At 47.9% G+C, this 14,184-nt stretch overlaps 14 non-coding genes across 14 annotated transcripts; 7 read left to right on the plus strand and 7 right to left on the minus strand.

Moving 5' to 3' along the window:
• Positions 1 to 408: 408 nt before the first annotated feature.
• Positions 409 to 480, minus strand: trnad-guc (transfer RNA aspartic acid (anticodon GUC)). Its single transcript has one exon. It is a non-coding gene; the product is annotated as a tRNA-Asp (tRNA).
• Positions 481 to 1,532: 1,052 nt separating this feature from the next.
• On the plus strand, positions 1,533 to 1,647 carry LOC127980930 (U5 spliceosomal RNA). Its single transcript, XR_008159929.1, has one exon. It is a non-coding gene; the product is annotated as a U5 spliceosomal RNA (small nuclear RNA).
• An 804-nt stretch (positions 1,648 to 2,451) lies between these two features.
• Positions 2,452 to 2,523, minus strand: trnad-guc (transfer RNA aspartic acid (anticodon GUC)). Its single transcript has one exon. It is a non-coding gene; the product is annotated as a tRNA-Asp (tRNA).
• A 1,051-nt stretch (positions 2,524 to 3,574) lies between these two features.
• Positions 3,575 to 3,689, plus strand: LOC127980931 (U5 spliceosomal RNA). The gene has a single exon (XR_008159930.1). It is a non-coding gene; the product is annotated as a U5 spliceosomal RNA (small nuclear RNA).
• An 804-nt stretch (positions 3,690 to 4,493) lies between these two features.
• On the minus strand, positions 4,494 to 4,565 carry trnad-guc (transfer RNA aspartic acid (anticodon GUC)). The gene has a single exon. It is a non-coding gene; the product is annotated as a tRNA-Asp (tRNA).
• A 1,053-nt stretch (positions 4,566 to 5,618) lies between these two features.
• On the plus strand, positions 5,619 to 5,733 carry LOC127980932 (U5 spliceosomal RNA). Its single transcript, XR_008159931.1, has one exon. It is a non-coding gene; the product is annotated as a U5 spliceosomal RNA (small nuclear RNA).
• Positions 5,734 to 6,537: 804 nt separating this feature from the next.
• On the minus strand, positions 6,538 to 6,609 carry trnad-guc (transfer RNA aspartic acid (anticodon GUC)). The gene has a single exon. It is a non-coding gene; the product is annotated as a tRNA-Asp (tRNA).
• Positions 6,610 to 7,661: 1,052 nt separating this feature from the next.
• LOC127980933 (U5 spliceosomal RNA) lies at positions 7,662 to 7,776 on the plus strand. The gene has a single exon (XR_008159932.1). It is a non-coding gene; the product is annotated as a U5 spliceosomal RNA (small nuclear RNA).
• An 804-nt stretch (positions 7,777 to 8,580) lies between these two features.
• trnad-guc (transfer RNA aspartic acid (anticodon GUC)) lies at positions 8,581 to 8,652 on the minus strand. The gene has a single exon. It is a non-coding gene; the product is annotated as a tRNA-Asp (tRNA).
• Positions 8,653 to 9,702: 1,050 nt separating this feature from the next.
• On the plus strand, positions 9,703 to 9,817 carry LOC127980103 (U5 spliceosomal RNA). Its single transcript, XR_008159141.1, has one exon. It is a non-coding gene; the product is annotated as a U5 spliceosomal RNA (small nuclear RNA).
• Positions 9,818 to 10,621: 804 nt separating this feature from the next.
• Positions 10,622 to 10,693, minus strand: trnad-guc (transfer RNA aspartic acid (anticodon GUC)). The gene has a single exon. It is a non-coding gene; the product is annotated as a tRNA-Asp (tRNA).
• Positions 10,694 to 11,740: 1,047 nt separating this feature from the next.
• LOC127980104 (U5 spliceosomal RNA) lies at positions 11,741 to 11,855 on the plus strand. The gene has a single exon (XR_008159142.1). It is a non-coding gene; the product is annotated as a U5 spliceosomal RNA (small nuclear RNA).
• An 804-nt stretch (positions 11,856 to 12,659) lies between these two features.
• trnad-guc (transfer RNA aspartic acid (anticodon GUC)) lies at positions 12,660 to 12,731 on the minus strand. The gene has a single exon. It is a non-coding gene; the product is annotated as a tRNA-Asp (tRNA).
• Positions 12,732 to 13,779: 1,048 nt separating this feature from the next.
• Positions 13,780 to 13,894, plus strand: LOC127980106 (U5 spliceosomal RNA). Its single transcript, XR_008159143.1, has one exon. It is a non-coding gene; the product is annotated as a U5 spliceosomal RNA (small nuclear RNA).
• The last annotated feature ends 290 nt before the right edge of the window (positions 13,895 to 14,184 follow it).

Raw genomic sequence — 14,184 nt, forward strand, 5'->3', positions numbered from 1 at the left:
CTGTGACCTGTGCCTCCACCCAAAACTTTTGGATGGAATAATATCGGATGGACCCATCATTAGCTGAAGTCGCATAACACTTGCAACACTACCCGTAGCAGGGGTCATTGTTTGGACTCTTTTTTTTTTTTTTTTTTTTTAAATTGCGCTTTAAACAAAAAGTATTGTGTCAATGCAACTGAACAACATTAATTAGGAACACAGTGCGTCAATAAAGCTGCTGACTTCCACCTGCGTTGGTGGTATAGTGGTGAGCATAGCTGCCTTCCAAGCAGTTGACCCGGGTTCGATTCCCGGCCAACGCATGTCCTTTGGCTCGGGCTGACGTCGAAGCAGAACTCCTTCTGTGACCTGCGACTCCAAACAAAAATTTTGGATGGATCGTTCGGAAGACGAAAAGAACCAGCTCTCCCCGTCGGGGAATCGAACCCCGGTCTTCCGCGTGACAGGCGGAGATACTGTCCACTATACTAACGAGGAGCCGTGCATGCTGCCGTTTCTCCCCCAACCGACGGCACTGCACTGACATAACTAAACAATGCATGGCTTCTTCTGACGCAGACCCAGCCCTAGCACCGTAAAATTTCTGATGGACCCATCATTAGCTGAAGTCGCATAACACTTGGAACACTACCCGTAGCAGGGGTCATTGTTTGGACTCTTTTTTTTTTTTTTTTTTTTTTAAATTGCGCTTTAAACAAAAAGTATTGCGACAATGCAACTGAACAACATTAATTAGGAACACAGTGCGTCAAAAAGCAAAATGACAGTTAAAGGCATTTCGTTATTGAAATCTTTGATGACATCATTCAGCTAAGTTCAGTTTTAAATAGTATCTGTGCAATAATTTGCAATCAAGTCAACGATATCTCTGTACATGAAGTGTCCCAAGCTCCGCCTGCCAGAGGCGACAGAGGCAAGAAACCAAAACTCGATCGGTGAAAAGATGGAGAAAAAACCCGGTGAGAAACCAGGCTCAGTCGGGGAGACAGTTCTCCCCTTGTCAGACGAAACCAGTAGATCAGCTCCAGGCTGCAGGAATGTCAGACTGTGCAGAAGAATCATCTTTTTCCTGTGGTCTTGTCCAGGTGGTCTTTACAGGGGATTTGTATCTGCGGCTCATCTAGTTGTCACGGTCTCCGCTGTGTTTCTGGGCCATAGAGGTCCTTTCTAGGTGTTGATCCACCATCTTCTCTGGATACGGACTGGATCCGGGTGACTGAAGCGGTTACAGACTGGATCTGGTGGCTACGGTGACCTCGGAATAAGGGATTTCTTTAAAAGACTTTTTTTTTTCATATAAGATTTTATCCAACTTTTCAGATAGAGGCATGAGAAAGAGATTGCCTTGATTGGGCTTTTGGTTATTGGTGGGCCGAGGGGACTTTTTTGAGTTTTACTCCTCCGTTTTGGAGTGGGGGGGGGGGGGTGCTGACGAAACACATGTGGGCAGGCGTTGTCACCCTTGATGACCCTTGGCGAGCGTAGTAGTTTAACAGAGGCAGCGCACAGGCCCGAGCGTTTGCAGACACAGCTCGAGTTTCTCTTCATTGTCGCATAAATCTTTCGCCTTTTACTAAAGATTTCCGTGGAGGGCAACTTTTGCGAGTGACATGTATTTTTGGGTGCTCTGCTCACTGCAGAGCTACATCGAAATGTCAAGAGCAGAATCAGTTTGACCGTCCGCCAGCATGCTGCGAGAGGGCTTGCCCCTGGTCATCGTCTGAATGGGCACTCTCTGCGTTTGACCACTTCGTGTTTATTCAGCCGGATGGGAAGGCAGCGTTTTCTTGTACGTGACGGGATGCAAATTCTTGAAGGCTCTCTTTAGTGACGGGTCCAAACAAAGATCTCATCTGCTCCTCTAGCCCTATCGGCGACTCGTGCACTTCGAGCCTTCTTACTGACGGCGCAAGTTGCTGAATGCCTGCTGCGTTGGTGGTATAGTGGTGAGCATAGCTGCCTTCCAAGCAGTTGACCCGGGTTCGATTCCCGGCCAACGCATGTCCTTTGGCTCGGGCTGACGTCGAAGCAGAACTCCCTCTGTGACCTGTGCCTCCACCCAAAACTTTTGGATGGAATAATATCGGATGGACCCATCATTAGCTGAAGTCGCATAACACTTGCAACACTACCCGTAGCAGGGGTCATTGTTTGGACTCTTTTTTTTTTTTTTTTTTTTTAAATTGCGCTTTAAACAAAAAGTATTGTGTCAATGCAACTGAACAACATTAATTAGGAACACAGTGCGTCAATAAAGCTGCTGACTTCCACCTGCGTTGGTGGTATAGTGGTGAGCATAGCTGCCTTCCAAGCAGTTGACCCGGGTTCGATTCCCGGCCAACGCATGTCCTTTGGCTCGGGCTGACGTCGAAGCAGAACTCCTTCTGTGACCTGCGACTCCAACCAAAAATTTTGGATGGATCGTTCGGAAGACGAAAAGAACCAGCTCTCCCCGTCGGGGAATCGAACCCCGGTCTTCCGCGTGACAGGCGGAGATACTGTCCACTATACTAACGAGGAGCCGTGCATGCTGCCGTTTCTCCCCCAACCGACGGCACTGCACTGACATAACTAAACAATGCATGGCTTCTTCTGACGCAGACCCAGCCCTAGCACCGTAAAATTTCTGATGGACCCATCATTAGCTGAAGTCGCATAACACTTGGAACACTACCCGTAGCAGGGGTCATTGTTTGGACTCTTTTTTTTTTTTTTTTTTTTTTAAATTGCGCTTTAAACAAAAAGTATTGCGACAATGCAACTGAACAACATTAATTAGGAACACAGTGCGTCAAAAAGCAAAATGACAGTTAAAGGCATTTCGTTATTGAAATCTTTGATGACATCATTCAGCTAAGTTCAGTTTTAAATAGTATCTGTGCAATAATTTGCAATCAAGTCAACGATATCTCTGTACATGAAGTGTCCCAAGCTCCGCCTGCCAGAGGCGACAGAGGCAAGAAACCAAAACTCGATCGGTGAAAAGATGGAGAAAAAACCCGGTGAGAAACCAGGCTCAGTCGGGGAGACAGTTCTCCCCTTGTCAGACGAAACCAGTAGATCAGCTCCAGGCTGCAGGAATGTCAGACTGTGCAGAAGAATCATCTTTTTCCTGTGGTCTTGTCCAGGTGGTCTTTACAGGGGATTTGTATCTGCGGCTCATCTAGTTGTCACGGTCTCCGCTGTGTTTCTGGGCCATAGAGGTCCTTTCTAGGTGTTGATCCACCATCTTCTCTGGATACGGACTGGATCCGGGTGACTGAAGCGGTTACAGACTGGATCTGGTGGCTACGGTGACCTCGGAATAAGGGATTTCTTTAAAAGACTTTTTTTTTTCATATAAGATTTTATCCAACTTTTCAGATAGAGGCATGAGAAAGAGATTGCCTTGATTGGGCTTTTGGTTATTGGTGGGCCGAGGGGACTTTTTTGAGTTTTACTCCTCCGTTTTGGAGTGGGGGGGGGGGGTGCTGACGAAACACATGTGGGCAGGCGTTGTCACCCTTGATGACCCTTGGCGAGCGTAGTAGTTTAACAGAGGCAGCGCACAGGCCCGAGCGTTTGCAGACACAGCTCGAGTTTCTCTTCATTGTCGCATAAATCTTTCGCCTTTTACTAAAGATTTCCGTGGAGGGCAACTTTTGCGAGTGACATGTATTTTTGGGTGCTCTGCTCACTGCAGAGCTACATCGAAATGTCAAGAGCAGAATCAGTTTGACCGTCCGCCAGCATGCTGCGAGAGGGCTTGCCCCTGGTCATCGTCTGAATGGGCACTCTCTGCGTTTGACCACTTCGTGTTTATTCAGCCGGATGGGAAGGCAGCGTTTTCTTGTACGTGACGGGATGCAAATTCTTGAAGGCTCTCTTTAGTGACGGGTCCAAACAAAGATCTCATCTGCTCCTCTAGCCCTATCGGCGACTCGTGCACTTCGAGCCTTCTTACTGACGGCGCAAGTTGCTGAATGCCTGCTGCGTTGGTGGTATAGTGGTGAGCATAGCTGCCTTCCAAGCAGTTGACCCGGGTTCGATTCCCGGCCAACGCATGTCCTTTGGCTCGGGCTGACGTCGAAGCAGAACTCCCTCTGTGACCTGTGCCTCCACCCAAAACTTTTGGATGGAATAATATCGGATGGACCCATCATTAGCTGAAGTCGCATAACACTTGCAACACTACCCGTAGCAGGGGTCATTGTTTGGACTCTTTTTTTTTTTTTTTTTTTTTAAATTGCGCTTTAAACAAAAAGTATTGTGTCAATGCAACTGAACAACATTAATTAGGAACACAGTGCGTCAATAAAGCTGCTGACTTCCACCTGCGTTGGTGGTATAGTGGTGAGCATAGCTGCCTTCCAAGCAGTTGACCCGGGTTCGATTCCCGGCCAACGCATGTCCTTTGGCTCGGGCTGACGTCGAAGCAGAACTCCTTCTGTGACCTGCGACTCCAACCAAAAATTTTGGATGGATCGTTCGGAAGACGAAAAGAACCAGCTCTCCCCGTCGGGGAATCGAACCCCGGTCTTCCGCGTGACAGGCGGAGATACTGTCCACTATACTAACGAGGAGCCGTGCATGCTGCCGTTTCTCCCCCAACCGACGGCACTGCACTGACATAACTAAACAATGCATGGCTTCTTCTGACGCAGACCCAGCCCTAGCACCGTAAAATTTCTGATGGACCCATCATTAGCTGAAGTCGCATAACACTTGGAACACTACCCGTAGCAGGGGTCATTGTTTGGACTCTTTTTTTTTTTTTTTTTTTTTTAAATTGCGCTTTAAACAAAAAGTATTGCGACAATGCAACTGAACAACATTAATTAGGAACACAGTGCGTCAAAAAGCAAAATGACAGTTAAAGGCATTTCGTTATTGAAATCTTTGATGACATCATTCAGCTAAGTTCAGTTTTAAATAGTATCTGTGCAATAATTTGCAATCAAGTCAACGATATCTCTGTACATGAAGTGTCCCAAGCTCCGCCTGCCAGAGGCGACAGAGGCAAGAAACCAAAACTCGATCGGTGAAAAGATGGAGAAAAAACCCGGTGAGAAACCAGGCTCAGTCGGGGAGACAGTTCTCCCCTTGTCAGACGAAACCAGTAGATCAGCTCCAGGCTGCAGGAATGTCAGACTGTGCAGAAGAATCATCTTTTTCCTGTGGTCTTGTCCAGGTGGTCTTTACAGGGGATTTGTATCTGCGGCTCATCTAGTTGTCACGGTCTCCGCTGTGTTTCTGGGCCATAGAGGTCCTTTCTAGGTGTTGATCCACCATCTTCTCTGGATACGGACTGGATCCGGGTGACTGAAGCGGTTACAGACTGGATCTGGTGGCTACGGTGACCTCGGAATAAGGGATTTCTTTAAAAGACTTTTTTTTTTCATATAAGATTTTATCCAACTTTTCAGATAGAGGCATGAGAAAGAGATTGCCTTGATTGGGCTTTTGGTTATTGGTGGGCCGAGGGGACTTTTTTGAGTTTTACTCCTCCGTTTTGGAGTGGGGGGGGGGGGGGTGCTGACGAAACACATGTGGGCAGGCGTTGTCACCCTTGATGACCCTTGGCGAGCGTAGTAGTTTAACAGAGGCAGCGCACAGGCCCGAGCGTTTGCAGACACAGCTCGAGTTTCTCTTCATTGTCGCATAAATCTTTCGCCTTTTACTAAAGATTTCCGTGGAGGGCAACTTTTGCGAGTGACATGTATTTTTGGGTGCTCTGCTCACTGCAGAGCTACATCGAAATGTCAAGAGCAGAATCAGTTTGACCGTCCGCCAGCATGCTGCGAGAGGGCTTGCCCCTGGTCATCGTCTGAATGGGCACTCTCTGCGTTTGACCACTTCGTGTTTATTCAGCCGGATGGGAAGGCAGCGTTTTCTTGTACGTGACGGGATGCAAATTCTTGAAGGCTCTCTTTAGTGACGGGTCCAAACAAAGATCTCATCTGCTCCTCTAGCCCTATCGGCGACTCGTGCACTTCGAGCCTTCTTACTGACGGCGCAAGTTGCTGAATGCCTGCTGCGTTGGTGGTATAGTGGTGAGCATAGCTGCCTTCCAAGCAGTTGACCCGGGTTCGATTCCCGGCCAACGCATGTCCTTTGGCTCGGGCTGACGTCGAAGCAGAACTCCCTCTGTGACCTGTGCCTCCACCCAAAACTTTTGGATGGAATAATATCGGATGGACCCATCATTAGCTGAAGTCGCATAACACTTGCAACACTACCCGTAGCAGGGGTCATTGTTTGGACTCTTTTTTTTTTTTTTTTTTTTTAAATTGCGCTTTAAACAAAAAGTATTGTGTCAATGCAACTGAACAACATTAATTAGGAACACAGTGCGTCAATAAAGCTGCTGACTTCCACCTGCGTTGGTGGTATAGTGGTGAGCATAGCTGCCTTCCAAGCAGTTGACCCGGGTTCGATTCCCGGCCAACGCATGTCCTTTGGCTCGGGCTGACGTCGAAGCAGAACTCCTTCTGTGACCTGCGACTCCAACCAAAAATTTTGGATGGATCGTTCGGAAGACGAAAAGAACCAGCTCTCCCCGTCGGGGAATCGAACCCCGGTCTTCCGCGTGACAGGCGGAGATACTGTCCACTATACTAACGAGGAGCCGTGCATGCTGCCGTTTCTCCCCCAACCGACGGCACTGCACTGACATAACTAAACAATGCATGGCTTCTTCTGACGCAGACCCAGCCCTAGCACCGTAAAATTTCTGATGGACCCATCATTAGCTGAAGTCGCATAACACTTGGAACACTACCCGTAGCAGGGGTCATTGTTTGGACTCTTTTTTTTTTTTTTTTTTTTTTAAATTGCGCTTTAAACAAAAAGTATTGCGACAATGCAACTGAACAACATTAATTAGGAACACAGTGCGTCAAAAAGCAAAATGACAGTTAAAGGCATTTCGTTATTGAAATCTTTGATGACATCATTCAGCTAAGTTCAGTTTTAAATAGTATCTGTGCAATAATTTGCAATCAAGTCAACGATATCTCTGTACATGAAGTGTCCCAAGCTCCGCCTGCCAGAGGCGACAGAGGCAAGAAACCAAAACTCGATCGGTGAAAAGATGGAGAAAAAACCCGGTGAGAAACCAGGCTCAGTCGGGGAGACAGTTCTCCCCTTGTCAGACGAAACCAGTAGATCAGCTCCAGGCTGCAGGAATGTCAGACTGTGCAGAAGAATCATCTTTTTCCTGTGGTCTTGTCCAGGTGGTCTTTACAGGGGATTTGTATCTGCGGCTCATCTAGTTGTCACGGTCTCCGCTGTGTTTCTGGGCCATAGAGGTCCTTTCTAGGTGTTGATCCACCATCTTCTCTGGATACGGACTGGATCCGGGTGACTGAAGCGGTTACAGACTGGATCTGGTGGCTACGGTGACCTCGGAATAAGGGATTTCTTTAAAAGACTTTTTTTTTTCATATAAGATTTTATCCAACTTTTCAGATAGAGGCATGAGAAAGAGATTGCCTTGATTGGGCTTTTGGTTATTGGTGGGCCGAGGGGACTTTTTTGAGTTTTACTCCTCCGTTTTGGAGTGGGGGGGGGGGGGTGCTGACGAAACACATGTGGGCAGGCGTTGTCACCCTTGATGACCCTTGGCGAGCGTAGTAGTTTAACAGAGGCAGCGCACAGGCCCGAGCGTTTGCAGACACAGCTCGAGTTTCTCTTCATTGTCGCATAAATCTTTCGCCTTTTACTAAAGATTTCCGTGGAGGGCAACTTTTGCGAGTGACATGTATTTTTGGGTGCTCTGCTCACTGCAGAGCTACATCGAAATGTCAAGAGCAGAATCAGTTTGACCGTCCGCCAGCATGCTGCGAGAGGGCTTGCCCCTGGTCATCGTCTGAATGGGCACTCTCTGCGTTTGACCACTTCGTGTTTATTCAGCCGGATGGGAAGGCAGCGTTTTCTTGTACGTGACGGGATGCAAATTCTTGAAGGCTCTCTTTAGTGACGGGTCCAAACAAAGATCTCATCTGCTCCTCTAGCCCTATCGGCGACTCGTGCACTTCGAGCCTTCTTACTGACGGCGCAAGTTGCTGAATGCCTGCTGCGTTGGTGGTATAGTGGTGAGCATAGCTGCCTTCCAAGCAGTTGACCCGGGTTCGATTCCCGGCCAACGCATGTCCTTTGGCTCGGGCTGACGTCGAAGCAGAACTCCCTCTGTGACCTGTGCCTCCACCCAAAACTTTTGGATGGAATAATATCGGATGGACCCATCATTAGCTGAAGTCGCATAACACTTGCAACACTACCCGTAGCAGGGGTCATTGTTTGGACTCTTTTTTTTTTTTTTTTTTTTTAAATTGCGCTTTAAACAAAAAGTATTGTGTCAATGCAACTGAACAACATTAATTAGGAACACAGTGCGTCAATAAAGCTGCTGACTTCCACCTGCGTTGGTGGTATAGTGGTGAGCATAGCTGCCTTCCAAGCAGTTGACCCGGGTTCGATTCCCGGCCAACGCATGTCCTTTGGCTCGGGCTGACGTCGAAGCAGAACTCCTTCTGTGACCTGCGACTCCAACCAAAAATTTTGGATGGATCGTTCGGAAGACGAAAAGAACCAGCTCTCCCCGTCGGGGAATCGAACCCCGGTCTTCCGCGTGACAGGCGGAGATACTGTCCACTATACTAACGAGGAGCCGTGCATGCTGCCGTTTCTCCCCCAACCGACGGCACTGCACTGACATAACTAAACAATGCATGGCTTCTTCTGACGCAGACCCAGCCCTAGCACCGTAAAATTTCTGATGGACCCATCATTAGCTGAAGTCGCATAACACTTGGAACACTACCCGTAGCAGGGGTCATTGTTTGGACTCTTTTTTTTTTTTTTTTTTTTTTAAATTGCGCTTTAAACAAAAAGTATTGCGACAATGCAACTGAACAACATTAATTAGGAACACAGTGCGTCAAAAAGCAAAATGACAGTTAAAGGCATTTCGTTATTGAAATCTTTGATGACATCATTCAGCTAAGTTCAGTTTTAAATAGTATCTGTGCAATAATTTGCAATCAAGTCAACGATATCTCTGTACATGAAGTGTCCCAAGCTCCGCCTGCCAGAGGCGACAGAGGCAAGAAACCAAAACTCGATCGGTGAAAAGATGGAGAAAAAACCCGGTGAGAAACCAGGCTCAGTCGGGGAGACAGTTCTCCCCTTGTCAGACGAAACCAGTAGATCAGCTCCAGGCTGCAGGAATGTCAGACTGTGCAGAAGAATCATCTTTTTCCTGTGGTCTTGTCCAGGTGGTCTTTACAGGGGATTTGTATCTGCGGCTCATCTAGTTGTCACGGTCTCCGCTGTGTTTCTGGGCCATAGAGGTCCTTTCTAGGTGTTGATCCACCATCTTCTCTGGATACGGACTGGATCCGGGTGACTGAAGCGGTTACAGACTGGATCTGGTGGCTACGGTGACCTCGGAATAAGGGATTTCTTTAAAAGACTTTTTTTTTCATATAAGATTTTATCCAACTTTTCAGATAGAGGCATGAGAAAGAGATTGCCTTGATTGGGCTTTTGGTTATTGGTGGGCCGAGGGGACTTTTTTGAGTTTTACTCCTCAATTTTGGAGTGGGGGGGGGGGGTGCTGACGAAACACATGTGGGCAGGCGTTGTCACCCTTGATGACCCTTGGCGAGCGTAGTAGTTTAACAGAGGCAGCGCACAGGCCCGAGCGTTTGCAGACACAGCTCGAGTTTCTCTTCATTGTCGCATAAATCTTTCGCCTTTTACTAAAGATTTCCGTGGAGGGGAACTTTTGCGAGTGACATGTATTTTTGGGTGCTCTGCTCACTGCAGAGCTACATCGAAATGTCAAGAGCAGAATCAGTTTGACCGTCCGCCAGCATGCTGCCAGAGGGCTTGCCCCTGGTCATCGTCTGAATGGGCACTCTCTGCGTTTGACCACTTCGTGTTTATTCAGCCGGATGGGAAGGCAGCGTTTTCTTGTACGTGACGGGATGCAAATTCTTGAAGGCTCTCTTTAGTGACGGGTCTGAACAAAGATCTCATCTGCTCCTCTAGCCCTATCGGCGACTCGTGCACTTCGAGTCTTCTTACTGACGGCGCAAGTTGCTGAATGCCTGCTGCGTTGGTGGTATAGTGGTGAGCATAGCTGCCTTCCAAGCAGTTGACCCGGGTTCGATTCCCGGCCAACGCATGTCCTTTGGCTCGGGCTGACGTCGAAGCAGAACTCCCTCTGTGACCTGTGCCTCCACCCAAAACTTTTGGATGGAATAATATCGGATGGACCCATCATTAGCTGAAGTCGCATAACACTTGCAACACTACCCGTAGCAGGGGTCATTGTTTGGACTCTTTTTTTTTTTTTTTTTTTTTAAATTGCGCTTTAAACAAAAAGTATTGTGTCAATGCAACTGAACAACATTAATTAGGAACACAGTGCGTCAATAAAGCTGCTGAATTCCACCTGCGTTGGTGGTATAGTGGTGAGCATAGCTGCCTTCCAAGCAGTTGACCCGGGTTCGATTCCCGGCCAACGCATGTCCTTTGGCTCGGGCTGACGTCGAAGCAGAACTCCTTCTGTGACCTGCGACTCCAACCAAACATTTTGGATGGATCGTTCGGAAGACGAAAAGAACCAGCTCTCCCCGTCGGGGAATCGAACCCCGGTCTTCCGCGTGACAGGCGGAGATACTGTCCACTATACTAACGAGGAGCCGTGCATGCTGCCGTTTCTCCCCCAACCGACGGCACTGCACTGACATAACTAAACAATGCATGGCTTCTTCTGACGCAGACCCAGCCCTAGCACCGTAAAATTTCTGATGGACCCATCATTAGCTGAAGTCGCATAACACTTGGAACACTACCCGTAGCAGGCGTCATTGTTTGGACTCTTTTTTTTTTTCTTTTTTTTTAAATTGCGCTTTAAACAAAAAGTATTGCGTCAATGCAACTGAACAACATTAATTAGGAACACAGTGCGTCAAAAAGCAAAATGACAGTTAAAGGCATTTCGTTATTGAACTCTTTGATGACATCATTCAGCTAAGTTCAGTTTTAAATAGTATCTGTGCAATAATTTGCAATCAAGTCAACGATATCTCTGTACATGAAGTGTCCCAAGCTCCGCCTGCCAGAGGCGACAAAGGCAAGAAACCAAAACTCGATCGGTGAAAAGATGGAGAAAAAACCCGGTGAGAAACCAGGCTCAGTCGGGGAGACAGTTCTCCCCTTGTCAGACGAAACCAGTAGATCAGCTCCAGGCTGCAGGAATGTCAGACTGTGCAGAAGAATCATCTGTTTCCTGTGGTCTTGTCCAGGTGGTCTTTACAGGGGATTTGTATCTGCGGCTCATCTAGTTGTCACGGTCTCCACTGTGTTTCTGGGCCATAGAGGTCCTTTCTAGGTGTTGATCCACCATCTTCTCTGGATACGGACTGGATCCGGGTGACTGAAGCGGATACAGACTGGATCTGGTGGCTACGGTGACCTCGGAATAAGGGATTTCTTTAAAAGACTTTTTTTTTTCATATAAGATTTTATCCAACTTTTCAGATAGAGGCATGAGAAAGAGATTGCCTTGATTGGGCTTTTGGTTATTGGTGGGCCGAGGGGACTTTTTTGAGTTTTACTCCTCCGTTTTGGAGTGGGGGGGGGTGCTGACGAAACACATGTGGGCAGGCGTTGTCACCCTTGATGACCCTTGGCGAGCGTAGTAGTTTAACAGAGGCAGCGCACAGGCCCGAGCGTTTGCAGAAACAGCTCGAGTTTCTCTTCATTGTCGCATAAATCTTTCGCCTTTTACTAAAGATTTCCGTGGAGGGGAACTTTTGCGAGTGACATGTATTTTTGGGTGCTCTGCTCACTGCAGAGCTACATCGAAATGTCAAGAGCAGAATCAGTTTGACCGTCCGCCAGCATGCTGCGAGAGGGCTTGCCCCTGGTCATCGTCTGAATGGGCACTCTCTGCGTTTGACCACTTCGTGTTTATTCAGCCGGATGGGAAGGCAGCGTTTTCTTGTACGTGACGGGATGCAAATTCTTGAAGGCTCTCTTTAGTGACGGGTCCAAACAAAGATCTCATCTGCTCCTCTAGCCCTATCGGCGACTCGTGCACTTCGAGCCTTCTTACTGACGGCGCAAGTTGCTGAATGCCTGCTGCGTTGGTGGTATAGTGGTGAGCATAGCTGCCTTCCAAGCAGTTGACCCGGGTTCGATTCCCGGCCAACGCATGTCCTTTGGCTCGGGCTGACGTCGAAGCAGAACTCCCTCTGTGACCTGTGCCTCCACCCAAAACTTTTGGATGGAATAATATCGGATGGACCCATCATTAGCTGAAGTCGCATAACACTTGCAACACTACCCGTAGCAGGGGTCATTGTTTGGACTCTTTTTTTTTTTTTTTTTTTTTAAATTGCGCTTTAAACAAAAAGTATTGTGTCAATGCAACTGAACAACATTAATTAGGAACACAGTGCGTCAATAAAGCTGCTGACTTCCACCTGCGTTGGTGGTATAGTGGTGAGCATAGCTGCCTTCCAAGCAGTTGACCCGGGTTCGATTCCCGGCCAACGCATGTCCTTTGGCTCGGGCTGACGTCGAAGCAGAACTCCTTCTGTGACCTGCGACTCCAACCAAACATTTTGGATGGATCGTTCGGAAGACGAAAAGAACCAGCTCTCCCCGTCGGGGAATCGAACCCCGGTCTTCCGCGTGACAGGCGGAGATACTGTCCACTATACTAACGAGGAGCCGTGCATGCTGCCGTTTCTCCCCCAACCGACGGCACTGCACTGACATAACTAAACAATGCATGGCTTCTTCTGACGCAGACCCAGCCCTAGCACCGTAAAATTTCTGATGGACCCATCATTAGCTGAAGTCGCATAACACTTGGAACACTACCCGTAGCAGGCGTCATTGTTTGGACTCTTTTTTTTTTTTCTTTTTTTTTAAATTGCGCTTTAAACAAAAAGTATTGCGTCAATGCAACTGAACAACATTAATTAGGAACACAGTGCGTCAAAAAGCAAAATGACAGTTAAAGGCATTTCGTTATTGAACTCTTTGATGACATCATTCAGCTAAGTTCAGTTTTAAATAGTATCTGTGCAATAATTTGCAATCAAGTCAACGATATCTCTGTACATGAAGTGTCCCAAGCTCCGCCTGCCAGAGGCGACAAAGGCAAGAAACCAAAACTCGATCGGTGAAAAGATGGAGAAAAAACCCGGTGAGAAACCAGGCTCAGTCGGGGAGACAGTTCTCCCCTTGTCAGACGAAACCAGTAGATCAGCTCCAGGCTGCAGGAATGTCAGACTGTGCAGAAGAATCATCTGTTTCCTGTGGTCTTGTCCAGGTGGTCTTTACAGGGGATTTGTATCTGCGGCTCATCTAGTTGTCACGGTCTCCACTGTGTTTCTGGGCCATAGAGGTCCTTTCTAGGTGTTGATCCACCATCTTCTCTGGATACGGACTGGATCCGGGTGACTGAAGCGGATACAGACTGGATCTGGTGGCTACGGTGACCTCGGAATAAGGGATTTCTTTAAAAGACTTTTTTTTTTCATATAAGATTTTATCCAACTTTTCAGATAGAGGCATGAGAAAGAGATTGCCTTGATTGGGCTTTTGGTTATTGGTGGGCCGAGGGGACTTTTTTGAGTTTTACTCCTCCGTTTTGGAGTGGGGGGGGGTGCTGACGAAACACATGTGGGCAGGCGTTGTCACCCTTGATGACCCTTGGTGAGCGTAGTAGTTTAACAGAGGCAGCGCACAGGCCCGAGCGTTTGCAGAAACAGCTCGAGTTTCTCTTCATTGTCGCATAAATCTTTCGCCTTTTACTAAAGATTTCCGTGGAGGGGAACTTTTGCGAGTGACATGTATTTTTGGGTGCTCTGCTCACTGCAGAGCTACATCGAAATGTCAAGAGCAGAATCAGTTTGACCGTCCGCCAGCATGCTGCGAGAGGGCTTGCCCCTGGTCATCGTCTGAATGGGCACTCTCTGCGTTTGACCACTTCGTGTTTATTCAGCCGGATGGGAAGGCAGCGTTTTCTTGTACGTGACGGGATGCAAATTCTTGAAGGCTCTCTTTAGTGACGGGTCCAAACAAAGATCTCATCTGCTCCTCTAGCCCTATCGGCGACTCGTGCACTTCGAGCCTTCTTACTGACGGCGCAAGTTGCTGAATGCCTGCTGCGTT

Source organism: Carassius gibelio, chromosome B19 (assembly GCF_023724105.1).
Source record: "Carassius gibelio isolate Cgi1373 ecotype wild population from Czech Republic chromosome B19, carGib1.2-hapl.c, whole genome shotgun sequence".
Lineage (NCBI taxonomy): Eukaryota > Metazoa > Chordata > Actinopteri > Cypriniformes > Cyprinidae > Carassius > Carassius gibelio.